Source organism: Melopsittacus undulatus, chromosome 1 (assembly GCF_012275295.1).
Source record: "Melopsittacus undulatus isolate bMelUnd1 chromosome 1, bMelUnd1.mat.Z, whole genome shotgun sequence".
Taxonomy (NCBI): Eukaryota; Metazoa; Chordata; class Aves; order Psittaciformes; family Psittaculidae; genus Melopsittacus; species Melopsittacus undulatus.
Genome location: NC_047527.1, coordinates 14,742,759 through 14,749,807, shown reverse-complemented (window position 1 = coordinate 14,749,807; position 7,049 = coordinate 14,742,759).

Genomic DNA, 7,049 nt, shown 5'->3' with positions numbered 1-7,049 from the left:
AAGCCAATCTGTTCCTGGCTCTCACACTCATAGAAAGGCTGTGTTCAAATTTAGGTCTTTCCTTACATGGTCAAATAAGAATTCTATCTCTGCATAAGGAACATTTCATCTGAAGATATTTTCTACTCTTCTCCTTTAGCTAAGGAACACTTTGCTTAAGTTCATTCTGAAAATGTTCTCCTCATTATAAACACACCAGAACACATTGACATCTTCTCCTGGTACACATACCAGTGCGCAGAACATTACCAGCAGTAGCACAATTCCTACAGACCAATTATACTGCTGACATTTTCTAAATAACCACCAGACAAGACAAGACACGAGCTGCTATCATTCCCCCAGTGTGAAGACAGATGGGCAAACAGTCTTGTTCAGACAATTCTCAGAATTTTAGTCAAGCAGTTAAAATATATGAGGGTCACAAAGAATTATTTTCTTCAGCTGCATTTTTAATATGACGGTTTCCAACACAAAAAATGACTGGGGAGATGTATACGTTTCACATGGATACACAGTTACATACATATATACACACACACACAACAAGCTTATATGGTTCATATCTTTTTATAAATGCCCTCTCCTAAAAGTAGATTTGTGTATTGGATGCATATTAAGATATGACATTCAGCTTATTTTAAATTTATTTGTGTTGTCTGTTTCTTTGGATTTTCAGAAATCACTTCCGTGCTGAATGACTTTCTAACATCCCTTATTTAGAGGGGTCAATACTAATCTGATTTTTGTGTCAACCTTACAGCACAAAGCACAGCAATTTCAATAATAAAATTAGTTATTATTTTGACAGGTCTCCAAAGTGTGATGTTGACCTGAATTTGGAATGTCAATAAACTCAAAGCTAAGCACATGCTTAAGTAATTCCCTGTATCAGAGCCAATAAAACCAGCTGACAGGAAGGATTCATTAAAGGTAGACTTATGAATTGTTAGCATGGGAATGGTCACTGAACCTTTTTAAGTAGATTATGTAGAGAGATTGGATACAAACAAAGAGAAGAGACACCAATAACCATCCCTATTGGACATGACAGAAGGTCAGGAGAAGGATCTGCAAAAAGCAACCTGGTAAGAACCTGACCTGGTTCCCTCAAACCATGTGTAAAGTAAGACTGCTACTGCTTTCCAGTGACCTTAGTGAGGCCCTAAACAATGGGGAAAGGTGCCAAGTTGAGAGATTCAGGTGCAGTCCTTAGTACTGGGGACTCCAAATGTGTTCGCATCCATCATTTATGTCCATATTAAAGGACTGCAAAAATATTTGCCTGTTGACAGAAACAGAGTTTGGAGTTCCTCCAAATAATAAAAACATGCTGCAGGTGTGCAGCTGGAGGGATGTAACAGCATCACCTATTAGTCAATACAAACAATACTGTATATGCACGGTACAAAAGCACCACCACATTCTCTAAAGCAGTTTAACAAAGTAATTAATCTCTGTTTGTATGCAGCATTATTTCACTATTTTCAGTACAATAGCGGCCACCACTGCCCTTAGCCTGTATTCCTGCTTTGTGCTTAAGAGATCCCATATCCTTCCTGTTGTAAATCTACTGCATGACCAAAAAATCAAAAGTGGGGTGAGGGAAATGTAGATAAAAACTGGAGAAAATGATGGCAAATTGGATGAACTAAACCATGCTCTTCCCACAAGATCTGTCCTGTTCATACGAAACACAAGATATTGGTGCTTAAATTCTAATGCTAAAGACCAAGGCATAGCAAAATACTGACTTCTAGTATATTTCCTGTAGAAGGATCAAGGATTGTTGGCCCCTCTGGGATTATGAGTCTGAGAAGGTCTGTTATTTCAGACCTAATGTTTAGGCCATTAACAATTCAGTGCAGCTTTTTCCTTTACTTCAGTAGCTGCAGTCCTGTCCCTAGCGTAATTTTTTCCCATTTAGCCCACAGATTTGATGTGATTAACATCTGAAATATATTCCTTGGGCTGGTGTTAATTAATTTAGCTGATATATTACCAGTTTTAAACTCTATTGGTCATAGTAGGCTGAACTTTGGGGTTAATTATTTCTGAATGGTTTTAACCATAAATAAAAAATATTTAAAAGATAAAAGAAATTAGAGAAAGATGTTTCTCTATCATAATTTATTAGGCTTCCACCAGTGGTTAGGTGTCCTGTAAAGAAGCCACAATTCTCCCACTAAATTTGCATTAGCTAAATAATACAGGCAGAATGTGCTCTCAGTGTGGGCTTCAAATAGTTATCCCAGCAAAGATATGCATCTTAGAAATAACCCTTTATTTACTGTAAGCTGGACCAAGTTCATCAATCCCACATTCTGATGTATCCCAAACCAAGACTTAAATTCTGAAGTTCACATTCTGAGTTTGTGTGAATCAATTTATTTTAAGTTTTGTCCTCATTAGTGTTCAGTCAGGATTGTCAGTTAATAAAATACAGGATGGCACAGATGCTCAACTCATGTAAATTTCCTCTGCCACTTGATAGCTGGCTCTTTGACGTCAGTGGAACTGTGACAATTTCCATCAACCCCAATAGATGGTTCTTTTCCTCCTGTTATCCTCTTCCCTGAAGACATGAATCACTAGATGCTGCCACTGCTGTCATATATTGCCATATAGACAAAAGATAAGTCACTCAGAAAACTTCACATTTCATGCTATCAGAGGATGTGGATTTGAAAACCCAGTTCAACTGAAATGACAAATGATGAAACACTGACTTGACCTTTGCACTGTAGTTTTCTTCTTTTCATGCTTGAGGATAAGCTTCTAATTCTTCTCATGCCTGCAGCTATTACTCAGCAGATATCAGCTGCTGAAGGACCTCTTCCCACGCCCTCTTAATACTGTATGTTTGCTCTGTCGTTTCTGGCACTAATGGAAGCAGCATCCCTAAATACATTTCTATCATTAGATATTGATTGAGAAGAAAGATAAGATTGCAGTGTTCCATCTCGGGTGGGAAGATGTGCATAGGCTGCAGGATAAAAAAAGGAATATTTGAAAGATTTGTAATTACTGGTTCAAGGAAGGACCTTCCCATAGTGTGAAACGTGCTGGTAAATTATAATCTTCCTACATGAAAATAAAATCTCAGCTGCAGAAATAGCAAAAGGGCACAGATTATATCTGAAAACACTCTTTCTAGATTCAGATTTTAATCCTGCAAAGGCTGCAAAAAGGATTCCACAGATTTTTCTGAATTAAAATAATATAATAATTTTCTGTATTATTTATATATGCCTTTTTTCTATACAGTACCTGCATGTGAGAAATAAAGACATATGGGCCTGAAAGTCCTCAACTCAAGCAATGAGAGCTAAAGACAGTATCTCTGACAATTAAAAATAGAAAGAAAAGTCTACAATGAAGAATTGCTCCTTGCAGAATATCTTCTAGTTTTCTAGGTATACAGTTCTCCCATCTTTTCTGTTTTACAGTGATGCAAATTGGCATTGTCAAACAGCGACTGGTATGATGCTAGTATTATTGTTACCAGCATCATACCAAGACAACACATACACTTTCATATCTGAGTCTTTTGTCGACAACCACATGGATGGTATTTGCTAATGCTTTTTACAAAAGCATCTTTTAAAGGGTTAGTATTGGCTAAAAATAACTTGTTTTAAAAGTCCCACTTTTTATCCCCAAAGCTACAGTACTTTGTCACGTGTGCCAGCAATGCCCTTATCACATTCAGTTGAAAAGAGTTTTCAGATGTCTAGCTGAACAATAAATGGTAAGGTTGAAGGTGTCTGTTTATAATGCTTTGTTATGGGTTTTTAGCTTGAGCAATTAAACTAACTAGTCAGCTTCTCCTGTTCACACAGCCACTTTCTGGTCTGTTTCACTTCAGGTTTTTTTCTCTTATTATTATCACAAAGCTATGTGGTATGTCATTCACAGAGCGCGGGCCAGAAATTTGCCATCAAAAGCTTTCATTTAATGAAAAGCTTCTATTCAGTTAAATTAATACATCTGTAGCTACTCCTCACATCATGTATCAAAAGACGAGCACTTTGAAAAGAAACCTCCCTCCCATGCACATTTCAGATGTAAAAACCAATTAAAAAACCAGACAAACTCTAATTTTCATCACTTTTTGGGAGTCACTGGAGATGAAGTGGAAGAAGGTGGGAATGAGGTGAGTATACCAATTCTGTTGGTATCACATGCAGTTCTCTCTGATGAAAATGCATGGTGGAAACACCTTCATTGACTTTTAGCATAAAGTTGAGGGGGTTTAAGACTCGACTTTCTATACATATATTTTTTAATGGGGTCTTTTAAAATCCAGATCAAAACAATTGCAGCTGAAGGACCCCACAATAGTTGCTTTGAGCTCCAGGCTGGAGGTACACTAGAGGTAGAGTAGGAGGTACACTAGGTACACTACAGTAATGAACATCCTGCTGCAACAGTCACAGTCTTCCGTATTGAAGCTAAGGTGATTTTTCAGCACCAGCAGTGCCATCCACTAATACAGCAAGATTTCAGCTCATTCTGCAGAGCAGCTGAAGATGCACTTGGAGGTAGTAAGGCTTTACATGAATGGGGACTTGTGCTTTTCTGTTTTCACTTTTGAGAATTCATTGCACTGGTGCACTGCCAGGTTGGACAGGGCCTTGAACAACCTGGTCAAGTGGGAGGCGTCCCTGCCCATGGCAGGGGGACTGGAACTGGATGATCTTAAGGTCCTTTCCAACACTAACCATTCTATGATTATATGATTGTATGAAAACAGTTGGACTATCTCAGAATCCTTTGTTACACAATACCATGTGATTTTAAAGTATTCTCTCTACCCTCACAATCTGTGTGCCTGCATCCTTGCTCTTCACATATCTGTAAAAACAGAAGCAGCCACGAGAGTTTTCCTAGGGTTGAGACAGCTCATCTGCTGTCCCTGTTAAAGCACCAGCAACTCTAAGGCAGCCTCTTACAAAAGAACATCACTGCACTTCTCATATAGAAGAGCCTGAAACAGCAGCAGAGACTGGTGTTTGAGCTCTATGAGGCTGACATTCTTTTCTTCCTTTTTTATTGTCATTATTTTCAGTCAAAGCATTGCTACTAGCTGTGGTTGAGTGTCTACTCACAGATGACTGGAAGTGTGCAGGGATTCTCCGAATTCTCTAAGCATTACCATGTTCAGAAACCTTCATGCTGTCACACTGCATCTGACAGTATGCTCACTCTGCTTTTTGAGTTGTAACCTCAGAACATGCTTACATCTCAGATCACTAATTATCATCTTCATTCCAGGAAAAGCCTTGTTCCAGATACTGACAAACTTGTGAAACTGAAATAACACCAGACTTCTCACTCACTTCACACAGCTCATAGAGATGGCACTTGCTTATGAGACATTGCATATTAAAAAAGCCCCTGTAACAATTAAAAAATAAACAACTCCACCAATTTCCATTATCCTCTTGAAAATTACAAACATGACCACGTTATGAGTTTTTTTCTTTAGCAGCTCTCTTTTCTTCCATCCCATTTTGTATTTCAAAGATACTAATCATAAGAACAAAGGAATAAATGCAGTTACGGATTCGAGTTACTGGACTTCTGCAAGGCATTTGACACTGTCCAGCATGACAACGCCTCAACTGGAGAGGCACGGATTTGACAGATGGACCATTCAGTGGACAGGGTATTGGCTGGATGCTTGCTCTCAAAGAGTTGTGGTCAATGGGTCAATGTCCAAGTGGAGACCAGTGACAAGTAGTGTTACTCAGGGGTTGTCCTTGTTGGTGACATGGACAGTGGGATTGAGTGTGCCCTTAGCAGGCTTGCCAAGGGCATCATGTTGTGTGGAGAGAAGGGATGCCATCAAGAGAGACCTCAACACACTTGAGAAATGGTCCAGCACAAACCTCATGAAGTTCAACACGGCGAAGTCCTACAGGTGGATTGAGGAAATCCCAAGCACAAATACAGGCTGGACAGAGGGTGGATTGGGAGTAGCCCTGAAGAGAAAGACTTGGGGGTGTTGTGCTGGTTGATGAGAAACATGACCTGGCAGTGGTCACTTGCAGCCCATAAAGCAACTGTACGCTGGGCTACATCAAAAGAAGCATGGCCAGCAGGTGGAGAGAGACGATGCTTCCCCTCTACTCAGCTCTGGTGAGACTCCCCCTGCAGTCCTGCATTCAGCTCTGAGGTTCCCAGCATAAGGACAGGAACTTTTTGGAGCTAGTCCAGCGGAGGCCAAGAAGATGATCAAAGGCCTGGAGTCTCTCCTGTGAAGACAGGCTGAGAGAGATGAGGTTGTTCAGCCTGGAGAAGATAAAGCTCTGAGGAGACCTTGTAACAGCTTCCAGTGCCTAAAGGGGGTCTATAAGGAAGCTGGAGAGGGATCATTCTACGAGGGCAAGGGGGAATGGCTTTAAAATGAAAGAGGGGAGATTTAGATTATACATTAGAAAGAAGTTCTTTACTGTGAGGGTGGTGAGGCACTGGCACAGGGTGCCCAGAGAAGCTGTAGCTGCCCCCATCCCTGACAGTGTTCAAGGCCAGGTTGGATGGGGCTTTGAGAACCTGATCTAGTGGATGGTGCTCTTGCCCATGACAGGGGGGATAGCAACTAGAAGATCTTGAAGGTCCCTTCCAACCCAAACCGTTTTATGATTCTATGATTATATGGTTATGGATGTACTCACTGGTAGGACTGCACTGCAAAAAGGAGAGTAGACTACCTTAGTCAGCTAGCACTCTACCACCAGCAGTCTGGGAGTTAACATGAGGCGGCAATCATTTCCAGTAGGCAGAATACGTGTTGGGATCCTTTTCCAAAGTTTAAGAGTCCAGCAGTATGCATATGGGCACACAGAGAACTGCTTGATGAACATTTAATTTATTAGTACACTTGCAGTCGCCCAGAGCCTACTGAACATGTTTCACACGCAGCATACCCTACAAGTTACAAACTACTTTCCAACACTCCATAACAAAATTAGGATACACAACGTTTAAGAAAAAAAGAATAAACCAACCTAAAATGTAATATGCAATTAGTAAAGATCAGGCAA